This window comes from Pinus tabuliformis, chromosome 5_2 (assembly GCF_031772625.1).
Source record: "Pinus tabuliformis cultivar Carrire ecotype Pingquan chromosome 5_2, CPIR1, whole genome shotgun sequence".
NCBI classification, from domain to species: Eukaryota; Viridiplantae; Streptophyta; class Pinopsida; order Pinales; family Pinaceae; genus Pinus; species Pinus tabuliformis.
Genome location: NC_142306.1, coordinates 564573533 through 564595264, shown reverse-complemented (window position 1 = coordinate 564595264; position 21732 = coordinate 564573533). Strand labels below are relative to the sequence as shown.

Genomic DNA, 21732 nt, shown 5'->3' with positions numbered 1-21732 from the left:
TACTATGGGTACTCCTAGTACACTTGGGAACTATTTGCATTATTTCATGTTGTGTCCAGGCTCCATGTAAAATTACACACAACAATCAGTAAATATGGAAAAACTGTTTGAGTAGTAGAGTTTGTCGACTATCAGCTGGCGAGGTATTTCTCAAATCAAGCAACACAATTACATACAAAATTTCATACAAGCAAAATATAGTCACATGCCTAAACTAATTTATGATACAAAAAATAAATCACATTTTCTTGGGCCCTCCCGTAAGGGAGCTACGAGCAAAGCTACCAACTCTAATACCAAAAACTAAAATATAATTGCACACCATAACCTATATTCATATATCTTGAAGATAAAAAATAATACATTTATATAGTTGGTATCATATCCTACTAATTCCAAATTTAGAGAGACAAGTTGAGAGAATATCTCAACAACCTCCAACAAGCCCAAACCAAATATACTAATGTAAACATTAATTCTAACAATAATCTCACTGATATTTTATTTCCCTTAATTTTAACTTTACACTCAAAATTTTAAATAAAATATCACTATTACTAATAAATACAAAACTTTAAAATTACTTGAATCACAATGATAAAAGATCATGCAAAAAAATCCCCTTACGAATTCATAACATGAAGTATTATTGACAATGCTAACCATGAACATTTCCTTTTTCCACTCAACATATGTTAATACTAGCAATTGCACCGAGAGGTGCAAAGGAACGCTGATAGGAAGAGGTGGGGGAATGTGGAAGGAAACTATCTCCTTGTGCGACATGTCAGGCTACATCATCGATGTCACCTTATAGGGTGCATAATGCCACACTGAAGGGAAAGAACTTTCTAACCTGCAGATCTCAAGAACCACTCCAGTCCTTGCAATCAAAGGGGGTTCTGTCAAGGGAGATGTGTTATTATGTAGAAGGTGAGCGAGTGATGATAATAGTGGCGTGGTTTGGGTGGTGCAAGTGTTTGACTTTCATTTAAGTGCTTACCATCGAGAGTGATCAAAGGACTTGAACAAAAATTGTTAGCCCAAAGATGAAGCACATAGATAAACATTAGTGAGGTAAGAAAACACGCACGAGGACTTACACAGGGGCTCTTGATTCTCACCTTTGTGCATCATTTTGAAATGTGTTGTATGAAATACTTGTAAGTGGTGCAACCATGAATTTGTACATTTCTTTTCATGGGTGGAAATATGAAAAAAATCATAAAATGCTTCTCCATTGATGGTCCACCATCATAACGGATAAGCATTCTATGGAATATGTTACTATGAGTTAGTCACTACATCATATACACACATGATGGTGTTTCAAAAGCTCCTTTTATAAATAATTCCATGCCTTCATCTCTGGTCAAGGGTTCAATGTTCTTGGAGTACTTAATTAGCCCCTTTCTTCCTATTACTCTATTTTGTGATTGTGGATTAAGGTTTTTCTTGAACTATTATTGCCAAATCTAACGCCCACTTCATTTTTCAAATAGATTGGAATCAATGTGATACCATTATCTAACCTTTTATGCTCATCCTCTTTTGTGGAGGCATTTTTCCTTATGTTGATTTTGAATAGTTTCTCTCTTTTCTAGATTTTCATCTAAAGTTTTGTTGAAATATTCACCAAGTCAATGTAGTACCATTAGCTACCCCTTCATTTGGGCTTCATAATTCCCTCCAAAAAAAATTACAAGTTTTCCTTTGCTATCTTCAACATTTCTTGTTGTCTTAACCTCATAAGTTTAATGTATACTTTTAACTTCTTCATAATTGTATGAAATAAAGTGGTATTCTTTTTTATATTGTCTTTTAAATCTATTGCTCTTATTGCATTACACTCTTAATTGTATTATGGATGTAATTTAAATTATTTTAACTTTACTTTTCCTATACTTAAATTTTTAGCTTTGTCACTTCTCCACGTTCTTTTTCATCTCCTCCATTAACTTTTTGCATAGATCTACTTTTTCATTTATGATTAAATATGAATTGAAAATTGGATGAACAATATACATCGAATAATAGAATAATAAATGTTATACATGTTGGAATATACATTTTAGGATCTAAAGCATATGCTCTATAGGTTAAGTTGAAATACAAGCCATTATATGAAATGTTGAAATGACACTATTGGATTTGAAATGTTGAGATATATGCCATTATGCAATATATATAGTTTACATATATTCTAATTCTTGCACATTTTGGTCATTTTCTTGGAATAATTTCCAATTAATTTTTGATGAAATCTGAAAAGGATTTCTTGAAATTGCAAGGAGTGTTGTTGGGGTTTTTAAGGGCATTGAATCCATTTATGCATTGGAAAATACATTTTAAACAATAAAAAATTACAATTTGGCCGAAGTTTGTATCATTGGATTATAATGGAAAAAAACAAAACATAGAATAATTAGATGATGTCTATATTTAAGTTTTGACAATATGTATCATAACATATCAATATTTTATTATTTTATTGCATTTAAAATAAAAAACATACGTCCCAATTGACACAACATTTTTTTATTTTACTACAATAAATATTTTGTATTCTACAATCAAGAAAATATTTTATATTCTATTCCTAAATACACATTCATTATCATAAACACAATCATATAATATAACAAACAATCATCTTTATCATTAATCTAAAATCATATTACAATCAAAATTATCCTATTATATATAAAATCATTTAAAAATACATTTAAAAGTAAAAATATTTATGTTATACATAATATCATTAAAAAGTTATAAAAAACCATATTAACATAGGAAAAAACACAATTAAAAAGTCAAAACCACATGAATAAACCCAAACTAACATACACATTAAAAACACAATCAAAAGACCAAAAGCACATAGGTAAATCCAACCTAACATGCACATTAAAAACAGAAAAAAATAAAAAAATCATTAATATCCTTCTGCATTTTAAAAATATTCATGTCTGTTTCAAAAGTTTTTTCCATGCACCATTTTGTATTATACAGTGTTAAATAACTAATTAACTACATAAAAAAATATATTTAAAATTTAAATAAATAAAAGAAATACACTCACATACCATATACAACTCACATACCATATACAAATCAAATGAATAATCAACATATACAAATGCCCACATCATTATAAAAACCTGACTAATAACTAATAAATAAAAATACACAGATCTCATACACATACAATATAAATGTAAATAAATATATAAATAAAAGTGTAAATAAATAAATATACATTAGATCATAAATTTGGAGGGTGATGGCTACACCGGTTAAGTTCATTCCCAGTCTTATTTACACGATTATTTTGAAGCTTCGACCACATTTCAATGGCGAGTGGAGGAGTCGAGTGATTATATGACAAGTGGATTTCCTTCTTATGACATATGTCTAAATAATTTGCTTCTATGTGTACGAAACATGCCAATTTTATAGCAGAATTTCATCTCGACATCCTCAGCTTTAGTGTCGATACCAGCTTCACTGTTGACACAAAATTCATTCCAGCACTCCATTCCATGTTGCCGAAAAAAATTGGCGCTTCCTCAAACAATGGTCGCCTAATTTGCGCAAAAAGCAATAATGCTCGTCTCATTAACTGCAAAAACCTGTCATTTCTTCTCATTAACTGCAAAAACCTGTTATTTCTTCTGCCTAGCTACATCTCTAGCTTTATTCTGGTTGACTCCACAATTTTTCTTAGCTTTATTCTTACTTTCTTTCAATTGCTTCTTGGATTTCTCTACCTTGGTTGCAAGCCCATTCCTGATAAGCCTATACTTGGCTTCATATTTCTTGGCGTGCTCCAAGTTGTGTTAAATCAAGCCAAACCTTGAAGATTTTCCACCTCTGAATTAGGTTCTGAATCCAAATACAAATAACTGAATCCAAATACAAATACTGTCTGCTAATCGATGACCTCATACAGCTTCACAGGCTTCTCCTTCAGCTTGGCCTCAGATACATTTCGTCTACCAGGATGAAGAACATCAATCACAAATTGCTTCCTCGATAAAAACCTGTTAGTCATGAACTTGCGAGTTCTGACTGTAACGACCTTAGCGTCTGCCATTATTGAGGGTATTCAGCTCTGTCCTTCTTAGGAATCTTGCAGCTTAGGATCTCCTCATTGTAAGCTCAGAGCACACAGTCTGCCTTTGTTGTTCAGTAGTAGTGTACTCGAAATCCCATCCTGTGCAAAGAATGATTTATTTCCAATTTGATATATTTCTCTTTTGATGCAGCCAGAATCTCTAGGACTTTTTATGGTAAACCTCGCAGTTTTAATCTCTGGCAACTTTATTTTATGTTGTTCCAAAGTGTAAGGAGCTTTAGTCCCAATGCAAATGAAATAGTTGTCGGTATTGTCTTAAGCATGAAGTTCCTCATTCATACGTAATATGTGTTTTTCCAAGGATTAACTTGGGATAGATCAAGTGAGTGAGCGAAAGGACTTCTATTTGAACACTCCTTGTCCTGAGTTTTCTTTTCTCTGTACCCATGTCTTGAGTTTACAATATTTGGACAACACAACACTTGTCTTCTTAGCTTCTAATATTGTTGCTGCGGAAATTTTAGGAGTTTTGGATCTCAGGGTGGCAATAGATCTGTCTGGGTGTGTATTTTTAATGAAGTGGTTCTTTCCGCCAGGGCCACCAGCCACAACCACGTACAACGAATATTACTAAAAGTTTGGAGCAGACAATTGCAAGGAAATACATGCTTGGAGACATTATCTGATCATTATGAAGAGCAGCCAGTACAGAAAACAGAACAATGTCCTCTTGAGTCGAACGATGACCAACTAAAGCCTTGGACTTGAGGACTGAGTGCCGAGGAATTGGAAAAGGAAGGTTGTCGTGTGGCACTGTTTATGATGACATCCACGGAGGCGTTGGCATTGCAGCAAGTCAGGATGGTCCTGCCAAGCGAAAAAATATTTTAACCTTACACATCAAAATACACAACGCAAATTTCTTCCGGAAACTTTACATATAAGAAATAATAAGCTTGTAAATCTCTTTGAAAATGCGGGCAGATGTCTGTCTTAAGGCCGCAAAAGATGACTTGAAATCCCGGAAGTTAAGGAAGTCAATGGGATCGACCTTTATTGGTTTGAAATCCGCCATGTCTTTGTAAGATTAGTTGGAAAGGTAGATCTTGGATGGCTCAACACGTGCTTAGTTAGAAATAAGCCTCTTACAACCACAATGAATGGTTAAGCGGTTGTTGAACTAGTCCAGGTCAACTTCATACAATTTGTGATCCTCTCAGCGTTTTAGTGACTAAGAAGGATTTACTGAAAAAAAATGGATTCCACCCAACAAGATTGACTACATCTAAATTTAAATATAAATTCAATATTTTTAAGATTCACAATATACACCTTAATAAAAGTGTGCCATGATCTTTAATATACATCAAAAATATGTGCCAACGATGTTATTAAAATGGCGAGAAAGATTAATCAAAGAATACTCAACTAGAAATCAAAATTGAGTTCTTTTTTATTTTTAAAAGACTAGTTTTATATATATATATATATTTTGAAATGATTGGTTATTTATGATCTAGAAAAAGAAAGAATAAAAAATCGAAAAGAAGGGTTATGTTTTCAATAACCTGTCAACTTTTAATTTTTGGAGTTCCGCAAGAAGCATTATCTTAATCTAATTTTGAGGTCACATCCAAGTTACATGATGGTTATTGAGCTCAACCCTGCTTAGTGATCCGCCCATATTCTTGTTCACATCCTCTCTTTTTTTAAGTGTGGCTATCCAACTTTTTCACAACTGTGATGTAGGAGCATTCAGCTCAACATTATCATTGTATTTTAGTAGACATAGTGGGTCTTGTGTTTCAAGGAAGTTGGTTTCCTAAGTATTGAATTAATGTAATTATTTAATGTTTTGAGTCATTTTAATGAGGATAGGAATTAATTGAATATTGTGAGGCATAATTGTAAATGTTCTCGAATGTAGGAGAACATGGGAGATTTAGGATAGTTGAGTGATGGGAGGATTGAGAATTGATTGTAAATCTTAGATTAGGAGTCAGTTCATGATTTTGTGGATTAAAGAGAATCCTTAGGAATGAGGAAGAAGTTTAGAAATTTTGTTGAGGAGTTTATGGATCTAAACTAGAAATTGGTTTTAGAATCCCTTTGTATAAATGTAAGCCTAAAAGGCATGATCAGAGGTTAAAGAGGTTAGACAAAGAGAGAAAAAGTTAGATATTTAGTTGTATTTGTAAGCCAATGGGCAGATGATGATCAGAGGCCATTAATTGGAAGATCAGGCCGAGGAGAGACAAAGAGCCTCATTACGTAATTGTTTGTTGATATATATATATATATATGTGTGTGTATAGAGATTCAATTTCCATTTGTATAAGTGTGTTGTTAAGTATCCCTGGCGAGTGATGAGTGAGTTAGTGTATTCTGTATAACAGAGTTGCAGATGGAGTTCGACAAACACACAGAAAGAAGCATGATGAAGAGGATCTTGATGGATCATTGAATCCATTAGAAGGATCAAAATCAAACTCAGGAGGGAGTGTGCAGTGAAATAGCGGAAGGACCAGAACCCAAAGAAAACCCAAGAACCACGGTAAACATTGAAGAAACGACGAAAAACAAAAGTAAAGAGACAGATGGAAGAATGAAGTATCGTTGAACAACAACCGTTGGATCTAATAGATCAACGGACAGGATCCAATCGCATAGGAGACAGAGGAATATTGTATCGGCAGATTTACACACAAAAGTGGTATGTCTGGTGGAGAAAAATTGGTAAGTGGTATTTAGAGGAGTTCACTCGATCCCACTTATTGGTTGACTAGTAGCACTCAGGTGGAGAGAGAAAACTGCTTTTTTGAGCGGTTATTCTTCGTGCTACTTGTCCACCCGAAATCATCGTGGACCGTTGGATCCATGAAGTGTAGATCAATGGCGAAGGATTTGTCGAGCAAGTTTGTTAATCAGTTGAATCAACAATTGTCAGATCGAGATCCAGATCGATAGTCAAGATTTGATCGGCGATCACATTTCAACAAAGTCAAATAACAGCGAGCAGTGGAATGGCGATGTGCCGATAGTGATATTACGATATCGCCGATAAGCCGATGAAGCCAATCGGAGATCGTCGGAGGAGTAGTGCAGCGGAAGGTTTGAGATGGAGACGGACCCGACGATATTTATAGGGCGGGTTATATAATATTTGCGATCCAGCTTAATAGAGGTTTCCACGTGAGTTTTAATCAAGGGGGCCTTAACCCATTGTTATTTATAATGAACCTTTGACCGGAAGGTCATGTAGATTCCTGAGGAGAAAATGGTTTATGCATAGGAATAGGCATACTATGGGTAAAGCAGGGATAACCCTGCGTCAAACTATCATTGTCCAAGTTCTTCGATTTGACCTCCTCTAGTCCCCTTATTAATTTTATGTGATCTTTCCCTATTTGAATTCTTGCTGGCTACTTTGTTCAAAAGATCTGCATATCTTGGCCAAATGTCTTATGGATAATGTATGTCTAATTCCATACATAAGTTGATATTGATTGATTTATAGTTCATACATATGTATAATGATATGAACATTAGGTTGAGTCAAGATTAAGGTATATGGTTGTTCCAGGAGGATCTTAACACAGTCTATAAAGCTGACCATGTTGAAGAAAAGTCCAAGGGAAGGTGAAATTATTTAAAAATTTCATGAGTATGAATGAGAAATGTGCTTATGTATTTGTCATTTAAATTGTAAAAAGGAAATTTTACGCGTGTGAGAATCCACCCCACAAATCATTTACCTAATCTCTAAGGGAAGTTGAGATTTTCATGGGATGGTTTCCCTTAAAAATGTGGATAAGGGGAGAGTTGGTTGGAGTTGAGAGATTTTCTCCAAAAAGGTCTCATAAGTTCCTTTGTTTAGGGAACAAGAGAGTTATTCTCACCTTAGAATGTGGATCTGAGGAGATATTCTTTCCTTTGTTTTTGGATCTCAGAGAATTGTAAATTCTCTTTCGTACTATTTTTTTTGGGGCTAGAGGGAGATTGAGAGAGTTTTTGGGGAAGTTTTTAGAGCTTCATTTTGGAAAAAGTTTTAGAGATCTTGGAGAGATCAAGAGGTCTTTTGGGAGAAATTATATTTATGTACAAGTATTGAAGTCTCTTTGGTAGTAGAAGACAATTGTAGGTTTAACCACCCTTTTTATTAGATCATTGTACACATTCCTCATTGAAGAAATGAAATAAAAACGATGACTCATGGAGGTGAATCTAGAGATGTAGCCTAGTGGAGAGGGTGAACTCTTTTATCATTTTTGATGCTTCATGTTTTTCTTACTCATGGTTTGATCAAGTTCTTTTATATGCATTTTAGTTACAAGATTCTGAGGAAAATGAACATATTTATGGATAAATAGTAACTTAATTTTACATGACCATGTGATCAAATAAAAGGTCGTTGTTGTAGGTTTTATGTGCTCTCAAGTTCTGAGATCACTTGGTATCAGAGCTTGGTTCATAGTTTTGTAAGGATTGTGGTGAGCTATGGGGAAAGCTTTGAAACAAGTATGGCTTCGTGAACTTGAAGAGATCAATCAGACTATTCAAGCAGAGAATGCAGATTTAAAAAGATTGCTTCAAAGCTGGGAAGAGGAGAAACAAGAATTGAAGAATCATGGAGAATTCCTCGTAGAAATTATACAAGAATTACACCTTGAGCTACAAGATAAGGAGTTGTTGGCTAAGCCTCAACAAGAGTCAAGCACAGGAAGTCCCTTCGAGATAGAAAATGAAAAAATCTATACATTTTGTCGACAGGATGAGGGTGATGTTTTGAATCTTTCATCAGAAACCAATTCAAGTGAGATGAAAGATGAAATATCAGAAGCCAAGGAGTATACCACAAGAATCAAAAGAGATTATTTGACCATTTTTGTTCCTCAGTCGAAAAATGAGAGGTAAGAGGTAATTATTTACATTCAGCCTCATTACCTGAAAATAATGGTTTAAGTTCTTTTGTAGCCTTTGAGAAGCTTACCAAGGGTGTAGGTATGAAGCTCTTGACCAATATGGGATACAAGGGAGGAGGCCTTGGAGTAAATGGTCAAGGAATTATTCATCCATTTGAAGTAAAGGAGAGATATGGCTTCGAAGGACTGGGCTATGGTCAAGTGGGAGAATGTTCAAAAATCTCCAAAGTAGAGTATTCTTCCAATGAAGATACATCAAAACGCAGGAGTGACAACTCTTGGGTATCATGTTCTTTTTTCCAAAAACAAGGACATAATAAGGCATGTTGTTGGGACTTTCATCCGGAATTGAAGCCAAACTAACTTCAAGTACGAAAAGGAAACAAGAGAAAGAATGGGAGAAGTAATTCACATTGAGAAGATAGCGGTTCGGCTAAGAAGCCTCCCGGGTATAGTTCTAATGGATCTTCCAAACATATGATAATATGTACTTTTTGTGGAAATAATAATCATTATTTTGCAGCATGTTGGAGATATAAAGCTTATGGCGGAAAAATCAGGGCAAGCGAAAGTAAACCACAACAAAAGGATCCTTCTCTTCGCGTAAAGAAAGAGAGAAACATGGTCGATAAATGCGGAAAGATTCAACAACATCATTGTCATCAAGTTTGGGAAAATTAGTGCGCAATCCACCAAAGAAAACGAAATCTGCAAAACAGAGGTGGTCAGTATTCCTGAACAAATTCATCCAGAAATTGTACATGATGAAATCAAATTAAAGATGGATCCATTCGAATGGCTTGGTAAGAAATGGTTAACATTTCTATAGAATTGAGTTTTAGTTATCATGCATGATTAAAACCTCCAAAAATAAGTTTATATTTGTTTCTGTTGATGAAAACAAGAAAATAAAAGTTGAATTGCATGCATATGTGAATTATGTTATCTGGCGAAGAATGAGCTTGGCTAAAATTCACTCCTTTGTTGACCTGTTGATCTGTTTAGAGAGATTTGCTAGCTGATAGAGATGCCACCTCACTTACACCAAAACGGTTCAACTGGCACCTCACTTCACATCGCCATGTCAAAGAAACGATACAAGAATTCTCCTTCCAATGCTACCGGAAGAGCCAAACACCTCTATTTCAGAAGAAGATGATCCTCTGCATGCGATAGAAGATTTCCAAGTTGCACGTGAAGCTGATAACATGGCAGTGCACCATATCTATCATGACCTAGTAAATTCGGGAATGGATATCGGTGAAAAACGATGGTTTTTGAGGATTCAGTGTTCTGGAAAACATGCAATGATATTTGTATTGAAAATATGGAAAGTGTTAAAGTTGTGGAGTTGCATTGATTGACTGCAATTAAAAATTGTTGTTGCATGATACCTATGATTTTTATTTTGATGATGGATCACCATTAAATGGAGCTTATCAATTTCATTCTTTTTGTGCGCTGGCATTAGAGTTTTGACACACGTATGATAGCATTGATTGCGTTAATGGTGGCATTGGATGGCATTCATGAATCCTCGTCAGTGATATTGCCGAGATTGCGCTATTTCCATTTTTGGATTCCAAATTTATGGCATATCTATTGAATGCACAGTGGTTACAAATTTTATGGGATTTTCTTCCATGAATGCACAAATATTTTGTTAAATATTTACTACAATGCAGATTTGAGGGCATAGTCACGATAGCCCATAGCTATAACGCAGAGACACTGTGCATGGTATCGATGGTAGATATATTGATCACGAGAATTATGGAGATTTGATGTGTTTGATGCATTTACAGTTGGGAGATTGTTTTTAACTTAGGAACACAAATTTGGTGGATATTTTGTTGCAGATGAATTTGTTGGAAGTAGCTTCGCATTTTAGGACAACGAAATTAACGTGATCTATGCCACATCAAGGTAATTGCTCCAACAATGGTTTACGATCAATGGAGTTGGTTATCTTATCTTCTAGATGTGAAAACCGATAATAAATGAATATGGTATTGCCCCAGCTCTCTTCTGCAATATTGCCAGAATTTTGAGATTGCTAAATGGTGGCTATGCCACATTCCATGTGGAGGTTTGGTGGGGAGTCAACCCACGATGATGTTTTCTAAATATAGCGACCATTGACCATATCATTGGATGATTCGATATCCCATGGTCGTTTGGCATTGTTTACAGTAATAGTTATAATGTGTCCCAGATTCAATGGAAGATGATCGAGATTGATCCACAGTACGATTGGCCACGTCAATGATATTGTAACATATTGGTAGCCCAATCGTCAGTGGGGGAATTATTTCTAGGCATACCACATTGTTCCATGTATTTGTCAACATGTAGTTGGAAATCACCATGCAATTGCATCAATTGTAAATATTTCACATTCATTGGCAGTCTACAAGAAATTGGGCAATGTAATAATCCTAAATTGGCTACAAATTCACGTGGAGTGTAGAGCTTCCTATGAACATAAAGCTACACACGGAGGGAAATTCAATGTTTAATAGTTAAGGTTTTGTGTTGATACCATCACCAATTGTATAACCACCATGACATTGCCAAAACTGGTTTATTTGAATGGAACTCATGAGTTTCGTAACTCTTATAATGTTCAATGTAATTCTAGTGACGGAATTCCTCCTCAACTTAATGGTTGCTTCCAACCACAAAAGCCATCTTTCAAAATCGGGGATAGAAGCAAGATCAATCGAAATATTGTATCCTCCAACAGTTCCTCGGCGGAGAGGAAGTGGTAATGTAGCTAGATTCAAAGCTACTATTTCCAAAAGTATATGCAGTAATGAGTTGCATAATAGGTTCGAAGTTCAGATATTGCAGGACAACAAGAGAAGTTTTGTATCCATCATTGTAGAGAGCATGGCAATTTAGAACACATTCGAAGATGTTGTTTATTCTAACCTGAGGATATTATTAACCAGGAAATGTCAACATTGGCAACTGTTATATCCTTGAGTCAAGGAAACCAATGCAAGAACACTAGAATGCAATGTATGTGCTATTATTGTGGTTTGGAAGATTATGTTGGAGCACAACATACTCATCCTTTACTGCTGAAAATCGAAAAATGTTGAAGGAAGTTGGCAGGGGAAACTTCTGTCCCTTAGTAGGCAATTCATTGTTTTCTCCAATTTTTGTTCCTTCGTTGGATTCAAAGTAGCTGAGTTTTCCTATGGGTAAATGTTGATATGAGTGCCCAATTAAGGAAGCGTTATGGCTTCAACATTGTATCGACATTATTGTGAAAAAAAAAATACCATGGGTTTTGTAAGTGGCAACTATGGCCACGGTTTCATAAACAAGAACAAGTAAACTATTTCATAGTGACAAGTTTATTGCATAAATTTGCAAAACAAAAGCGTAGGGTTGCAGGTCAAGCAAATTCTTCATCTCTGTAATTGAATTGAACCTAATTCTGCAGAAAATCAATGTCTTGATGTCAAAATTATTTTCAACTCCTTAAGATTTTCGTGGACCAAAATCTTTCCTTTGTGGGGAGGTATGATCTAGGAGGATCTTAACACAGTGTATCAAGTTGACCATGATGAATAAAAGTACAAGGGAAGGTGGAATTATTTAAAAATTTCATGAGCATAAAATGATCAATGTGCTCATGTATTTTTCATTTAAATTGTAAAAAGGAAATTCTACACATGTGAGAATCCACCTCACAAACCATTTTCCTAATCTCAAGGGAAGTTGAGATTTTTGTGTGATTGTTTCCCTTAAAAATGTGGATAAGGGAGGGTTTGTTGGAGTTGAGATATTTTCTCCTTAAAAGTATCATAAGTTCCTTTGTTTAGGGAACAAGAGAGTTATTCTCTCCTTAGAATGTGGATCTCAGGAAATTTTCTCTTCTTTGTTTTTGGATCTCAAAGAGTTGTAAATTCTCTTGTGTACTCTTTTTTTTCCTATAGTCTAACCAACTTGCATATTTGCCTTGAAAATCATGGAAATTCTGGTAAGATTTTGATAAAATTCGACAGGGATTTTTGTAAATTTGGATTACAATTGTCAAACTTCAAGATTTTGGGTGCCCCAGAGGTTTTTGAAAATCATGGAAATTCTGGTAAGATTTTGATAAAATTCGACAGGGATTTTTGTAAATTTGGATTACAATTGTCAAACTTCAAGATTTTGGGTGCCCCAGAGGTTTTTGATGGTGCTGAATCCATTTCCACCACCAAAAACCATGATTCAAACATTGCTACTACAATATTTGTTGAATTTTTTTCACCGGATTTCGTTCACTTTTGACTGTTTGGAAAATTCCTCCGCCTAGGTAGACGACACCCTTTTATTTGGGCTAGAGGGAGCTTGATGGGCCTCCAAATTAGACACAAATTTATGCTCACATAACCTTTCTTAGGCACATAAATACAATATTAAATATTTCCTTATACAATTAATATTGTTTTTAAGCTTTAATATGTTCTTAGGAAGGTTTACAGATAATTACATATTATGTGCGTAATATTATTTACTTCTGCATAATATTGAGTAAATGATGAATGAGATAATATAGGGAGTTTCTCACTACTATAGGATGAACTAAGATTGGATAATGAATGAACAATATATCATGAAATTATTGACAAATTATGGAGTTCCATTGATTGAGAAAATTTAGGAATGTGTTCCCTGTCATTTATTGAAGATTCATAGTATTGGGAACTAGATCTACTTTTTGAGGCAGTTTGGAGGGAAAATCTGCTTCCTTTCAAGGAGGATGCTTCCCCATCTATTTTTATAAGTACCAACTCGAATTTTTCTCTAGGGGCATGTATTTCTTAGTCCTCTTATGGAGAATACTTGTTATTTAATAACTCCACTTTCATTTCTAGTAGGGACGTACTTTAATTGATTCAAATAATGAAGTTTGGTGCCATTTTTAGCTTCTAAGGCTTGGTTTCCTTCGTAGAAATTTGGGTATCCTTGGGCTTGGCCGTCCTAGGAGAATTAGGTCCCTACTGTATAATTTTTTTATTTCCTTTAAATGTATTTTTTACTTGCATCTCATATTTCTGCATTTATTATTCATGCTTTTTTTGTTGTAGGTAATATTGGTTAAATGATTGAAGTGAGTTGTTTTGCAGGTTATTTACGGAGTCTCAATAATGATTCATCCTTAGAATAGCTTTGAAAAGTCATATTAATCATTGAGCTACTTGGATTAGTTTACTAGTTCACAAATCTAGATTTTTTGGATGTCTCTTGTAGAAAAATAGTAGTAATTTTATGATATTTTTTAACACATGTTAACGAGACTATTTTGAGTTGATTCTACTTGGATTAAATCCTAAAAACATTCAAGTTAATAAAAAAATTTACCCCATAGAATTTTCACTTGATTAGACTAGGAATTTGGTAGGTTAACTAGCTCACTATTTCTTGAATTTCTAGTTTTTGGAGTAGTAATTTTTTGCTATTTTTTAGCACATTTTAGAAAGGGTAATTTTTGAGTGATTTCACTTGTATTGGAGTCCTAGGACATCCTAATTAAAAATAAAATTTACCCCATCTCATTTTCATTTGATTTGCTTCGTAATTGGTGAGATAACTCAAAGGACAAACTCGCTGGTAGACTAGGTATTTAGTCTTTTCAAGTATAAAAATAGTATTTAGTATTTTCAAGTATAAAAATCATAATATTTTTCTAGTGTGCAAGTGATACTATTGATTTGTAGGTTGAGAATTTTCATTTACACTCATTATATCACCATCTCCTTCTTTCTATCTCAAAAACTCCTCCAAAACATTGTTCACTGAGAGTACATTTATGGTTTGTTGAAGGCCACCATGTGCATTGTTCCTTGTTCAAGATGGGATCCTGAAGGGTACTTAGCTTGGCAAGGAAACATGCAACCTTCTCCTACATTCCACTACCATTTCCCACCTTTATATCACCTTCTCCACCCTCAGAATGCTCTCAGATCCATTCTTGTAGCAAAATAGGGCAATCATGTAACATCCTGTAGCAATCTTGTAGCATCATGTAAAAGCCCTCCAAACGTGACAAAAATTGTCCTTGAAGCTTGATTTTTGCCTCCTATCCTTCAATAATGAATCTTAGGCTCCAAGATCATGATTTAATAAGATCAGTGACCTCTTAAGCCTTGCCTCTTCTCCATTGCAATTCACCTTTGTAGTTATGGTTAGTGGGAAAATTCGTGGATTTAAAGCTATAGTGATTATTTTCTTGATTGCCTCATGAAATGCATAATGAACTCTGTAACTAGAGATAATCTCTTTGAATACAAGGATAAAGGTTGATTTCATGCTCATTTACCTATGTAAGGTAGACTAGGATCATTTCTTTTGGATTCAAGCTTCTTTTATGATTTTATTTGCAAGCATTGTTATTTCAATTGCATAGGTTAGGTTTCCTTTTCAATGCAACTTTTACATTATGCAATTAGGCTAGTGTTTACATTCCTGCAAGTAGCATAGAATTTACATTTATGGAAATAGCTTAATTTTTACTTTTATGCAACTAAAGCAAGCATCATTTCCATTTCTTGCAAATATAGTAACATTTTAATTTCTGCAACTAGTTTAGGGTTTGATTTCATGATATTCATCACATCAAATCAATGAAAAAGAGACACATTGCATGATGCACATGTAGTGTCAACACCTCTTAAGTTTGTGTGAACCCTGGGTTGATAATTTAAGTTGGTATCCTTGGGAGTTGTAGCATTCTTGTTGTAATATTGGGGTTCATCACTTTTTGGCACCGTTGTCGAGGAGGTGTGATCCGAAAACAACATAATTGGCTATTTGTACAATTTCACCAAATATTAACTAAGGTTTCTTTTATGTGAATGAATGAGAGAAGATTGATTTTTAAGTGCCTTAAACATAAAACTTGAAATTTTGAAAATAAGCATGAACAACAAAAATAAGAAGCAAACACAGAATATTTGATGACGGAGTTCATCCCTCCTCGAATACATTTTCGGGTCCGCTTCCAAGTGGGTGTTCATTGTATTAAAAATTATCATAAGTCTCTTTACATAAAAATTCACCATTCTGCAATGTGCACACAGGCATCAATGACTACTCTCAACTAATAGGCCTTGACCTCAGCTTTCCATCGCAACTTACATATTTCAAAAAGGCCCAATATTGACCAAGATATGCCCAAAAAGGCATTTACAGGCACAAAATAATACAAAGTTCTGATACTCACTATAAAACTCCTTACCTTTGGGCGCAATGGAAATTCTTTTATATAGGCCACGGGAGGTCCCTGGGTCAAAGGCATAGGCCTCTCGGGATTGGCTTGGATTACATAGCATTTGGTGCATCCACATATAACATATTGTTCATATCCAAATTTTGTAACGTAGAACTTTGCTGCAATGGTCATACCATATATGTTATATGGTTAAACAATATTTAAAACCTGCCACATAAACTTTACACTTGGCATGTGGTATTAACATTACACCAGCGGAGGCTTATGATAATAACCATAAGTATTAAACATAGGTTATTAATATTATACCAATAGATATAGTTGTTGATTGTGGAGCGTTGGTCACATGTCCACGCCCAACCCATGGTGAATTACCATTGGAGTTGGCAGTTAATAAAACTCTGATGGTGGCATATTGTTTGACATTCTTTGGCATATAGTTGTAACCTCCACGCTATGTTTGGTATGATGCTATAACTTTTTGGGTCGGTGGGCCTACTAGAAATTGCGGGCTCTGCCAACTCATCCCACAAATACCATTGTAATAACACTTAAATATGATATGTGTCCTATTAGTATTAAAGCCAATTCAATGGCTCATTGGTAAAGTTTTGTATTGATGTAACGGAGGTTGTGGGTTTGAGCACCGACCATGCTAGTTCACCTCTGATCTGCGCTTTCAATTTACTTTGATTGCCACATGCATTGACTTTGACCTATCACATGTCATGATGTGAGGCTGCCACTTGGCATGCAAAGGCCCTTTTTTTCTTTTAAGAAAATAACTTCAGAACATGTTTTCTCACTCATACGGAGGCCATTTTTGAAACCGAATATACTATCAAAATCAGTGTGATGAGCTCTTTGACTTGGCACTGGTTTCATGAGCATATGAGACTATAAAATTTTGAGCATTTCAAGGATCCTCCTAGATCATTCCTCTCCACTGGAAGCTTTTGGACCACCAAAATTTTGGTTTTAAGCATACATGAGGTGAGGGTACAACTCCCTCACCCTTCTGATCTCCATCCACCTTTCTTTGCTTGGATTCATGCCTTTGAGTCCCACTCGAAGATACTCAACATCTCCTTGCCTGGAAGTGCGGACCTTCCTATCCAAGATGGTATCTTCTTGTAACTCAGTCATACATTTAGGTGCAAAATCATCTATAGTTGGAATTTGAGCATTTTCCTCTGGATCCATGATCATAGGAGGTTCATACAACTTCAAATTTTCAACATTTACAACTGAATATATGTGCATGTATGGAGGCAAATTCAACCGGAATGCATTGTGCTTAATCTTTTCAACAATATTAAAAGGACCATACCTGATAGATTTCAACTTTTTACCTTTACCTTTCATCCTCTCTTTGCTGATGTACAACCATACTTGATCACCAACCTAGAAGTGATGATCCACCTGATGCTTGTCATGGCGCATTTTGTACTTGGCCTGAATTTTATCCAATTGATCCTGAACTTCTTCATGATTTTTTTGGATTATTTGAATGAACTTGATTTTGTTGTCAACATCTCCATGTCCATCCTCCTTAGCTTCTTCACCAAACATGAAGTCCATTGGTGATTTTGGCAGGTACCCAAAACGTGTCTCAAAAGGAGATCTACCTGTAGAAGAGTGTAAGGCCTGGTTGTAAGCATGTTGGACATAATGTAAGGATTCATCCCACAACTTAGGATGTTTGCTACAATAACCTATGAGAAGATGTACCACTATTTTGTTCACCACCTCTGTTTTCCCATCGGTTTGTGGATGAAAAGTTGTTCTCTTTTTCAACTTAGTGTCCATGAGTCCCCACAAAGTGGACCAAAACCCTCCCATGAAACGAGAGTCCTGATCTGAAATGATAGAAGTATGCAACCCAAAATGAACCCATACGTTTTGAAAGAATAACTGTGCAATCCGTTCAGCAATTACTTTCTTTCTACATGGAACAAAAATAGACATTTTTCTAAATCTATCAACCACAAGATACAAATAATAATGCCCTTTTCTAGACATTGGAAGTCCTCCTACAAAATCCATAGATATATTATCCCATGGTCTAGAAGGTACTGGTCGTGGCATAAAAACCTAAATTTCTATTGCTTGGTTTGCCTGTTGAACACATGGCATAACCTTTGATGTACTTGGAAACTGTTTCATTAATTTGAGGCCAATAACAATACCTTTGTAACTATGCTATTGTCTTACCTACACCAAAATGCCCTGAAACACGAGAAGAATGTGCTTCCCTGATAACATGCACTATTTCTCCCTGTGGTATGCACAACTTGCCAAGACGATACAATAACCTGTCATGAACATGATAATTCACTTCTTCCACATGAGCACCATGAGTTAGTGATTCATAAATATCTTTGGAACAATATATTCAACATATTGTTCAATATAAATTTCATGTGCTAAAGAACTATTTTGCAGAATAACTGAATCATTCAAAGAAGGTATTGATAACAAATAAGCTACTTTATTGGTGGTATCTTTCTTATATTTGACTACTAAGTGGAATTGCTACAAAAATCCCATCCATCTATTATGTCGAGACTGCTGCAACTTAGTTTTAGATTGAAGGTACTGAAGTGGATGATGATCTGTATGAATCACTATTTCTTTGCCCATTAAATAATGTTTCCATTTTTTAACACTTTCCACAAATGCATACAATTATTTATTATAAGTTGGATAATTAGAAACTACTTTAGAAAATGTTTCCGACTGAAAAAAAATAGGCTTTTCTTTTTGCAATAACACTGCACCCGATAGATCCCTCGATTGGAGCTGATACGACTGAGTTGAAGAGTGAACAGTTAGGGTTTCAAACTGCTGCAAGGGATTTCAACCATGGAAGGACATAGTGGAGGGAGCTCCACTCCCTCCTATAAGGAGGTCGTGGCCAATAAGGGCAAGAAGCCCCCAGAAAAAGTTAGAGAAATTGTAGAGGAAGGAAGAAGTAATATGGAAGAGGAAACAGATGGTGCCAAAATGAAGGAGAATAATAGCACTAAAGACAAGGAGGAAGATGACAAAAAACAGGGAACAAAAGAGAAAAAACAAAAGGGACCTTGTAAACCCAAAGCTAAAATCACACCCAGAGTAGTTTTAAATGATCCTACACTGCAAGCGCATAGGGATAACATGCGGACCTATGCAATCATCTACAAATTCATGGGATTACGGTGCACTGAAAAAGCTTTACAAACATGGATCAAATACCACTGGAAACCTAAAGGAAGCATTGATTTACATCTTGGGTCAAAGGGATTCTTCACTATGGTGTTCACTAATATCGAGGATAAAGATAGAGTGTTTGAAGGAGGGCCCTACTTCTACGCAGCAACAGGTCTCTATATGCGGCCATGGAAGATGAATTTTGTCCCGGAGAGTGAAACTTTTACTTTGGTCCCGGTCTGGGTAAGACTCTATTCTCTACCTCTTGATTACTGGCAACCTGAATCGTTAGCTGCCATAGGCAATAAATTAGGCAGGTTTGTCAAAGCTTCTAAAGCTACTAGAAGGGGAAAATATACTTCCTTTGCAAGGATATGTGTTGAGATGGATCTATCCGGAGCTCTTCCGGATGAGGTAATATTGGAAGTTTTTGATGAAGAATGGGTGCAAACATTGGACTACGAGCATATCCCGTTCAGATGTCGTAGATGCCATGAACATGGGCACCTACTCAGAGACTGCCCTCTCAGTAAAGTAGAGAATAAAAGAAAAACTAATACAATGAAAGACCCTGACAGCTTTCACAAGGTGGTACATAGAGGAAAAGGCGGCAAGAGAGGGCAAAAGCAACATCAAAATGAGGGACAACAAGTTAGTTAAACCAGTTCCAAGTTCTTGAAGAGGACGAAGAAAGAATAACAGAAGATCAAGAACTAGAAGGGAGTATGGGGGAGAAGGAGAAAGAAGAAAATCGTGAACAAACACAAGAAAATGATAAATAGAAAGGGATCATGATGAGTGATACAAAACTGGAGATGGACCAGGAAATGACCCAGAGTGAGATGGAACTGGAGGAATGTGAGCTACAGGAGATTCTTGAAAGAGAACACCTAGATCTGGAAGGGTTCTTGATTCAGGGAACAACCAGTGGGGTAGAATCATTACCTCAAGAAGAGCTCAATAGAATATAGTAGTTGCATTTATGGAAAACTAAGGATAAGGGTTCGGAGGAGGAAAAAAATAGTGATAGGTAGAGTAATGAAGGTGTGAAAATGATAAAAACTACTTCGGGATTAGCACCTAGAAACCCAGGAAAGAAAAGAGATAGAAAGAAGCAGAACGAGCTATTGATGGAATGTGGAAATCTTATGATAGATTCAGGTAAAATGAAAGATCTTGCCAGCTACTCCTTTACAAATCTTTAATTATGAACTTCATATCATGGAATATTAGAGGTCTAGGAAGTAAAAGAAAACAGAGAATGCTTAGGAATAGAATGAAACATGCAGCTCCGGATATAATTTTCATCCAGGAAATGAAATGTTCCATTCAAAATTTAAGATAAATACATGGCAAATGGCTCAGTGGGTTTGGGTTTTGGGTTTCTAGAAGTTAAAGCAAAGAACACAGCAGGAGGCATTCTCACTCTCTGGAACCCCCAAAGAATTGACATAATAGATGTTGAGGCATCAAGGAATTATTTATCAGTAGTTATTCAGCCTGTAGGAGATAGGGGTACCTATCTAGTCACGAATGTTTATGGCCCTCAAAGGATAGATGAAAAACTTAGGCTTACAGATTCCCTAGCAGATCTCAGGGACAGACATGCAGGAATACCTTGGATCATGGGAGGGGACTTCAATATGATAAAATCACTTTCGGAGAAAAAAGGGGGAACCAGAGCACTAGGTAAAGACTCTTTAGCATTTCAAATCTTTACAGATAATATGAAGCTAGTGGACATTGAAACAAACAATGGCCTCTTTACATGGAACAATAAGAGAGGAGGAGAGTCTCATGTAGCCTCCAAGTTGGATAGATTCATTATCTCTGAGGATCTTATGCTCATAGATAAGGAAATAATAGCGAGTGTTCTTCCCTTTGGAGGCTCAGATAACTGGCCAGTTCAAATGGAGATCTAAGGCATAGGTACCCCACAAAATAGACCTTTCAGATTTGAGAATATATGGCTTTCACACCCATAATTCATCAGCAATATTGAAAAATGGTGGGTAGAAGATCTACAGATTTAGGGAACGAGAATGTTCCTTCTACATAAAAGATTAAAGCACATAAAGATGAGGCTCAAAGATTGGAATAAGAAGAATTTTGGCAATATTTTTGTTGGAAAGAAGTCTATGGAAAATAAAATTCGGGAACTCAACCAAGCTATGATCAAGGAAGGTTTTGATAAAGACAAAAATGATCAAATTGAGAAACATCATCAAGAATGGGAGAACTTGTGTAAACAAGAGGAAATATTTTGGAGACAAAAATCTAGAGTCCAATGGCTAAAAGAAGGAGAG

At 35.5% G+C, this 21732-nt stretch overlaps 1 pseudogene; it reads right to left on the bottom strand.

The window, feature by feature from the left end:
• Positions 1 to 3665: 3665 nt before the first annotated feature.
• LOC149160211 (small ribosomal subunit protein eS24z-like) lies at positions 3666 to 4096 on the bottom strand (annotated as a pseudogene).
• Between the last annotated feature and the right edge of the window lie 17636 nt (positions 4097 to 21732).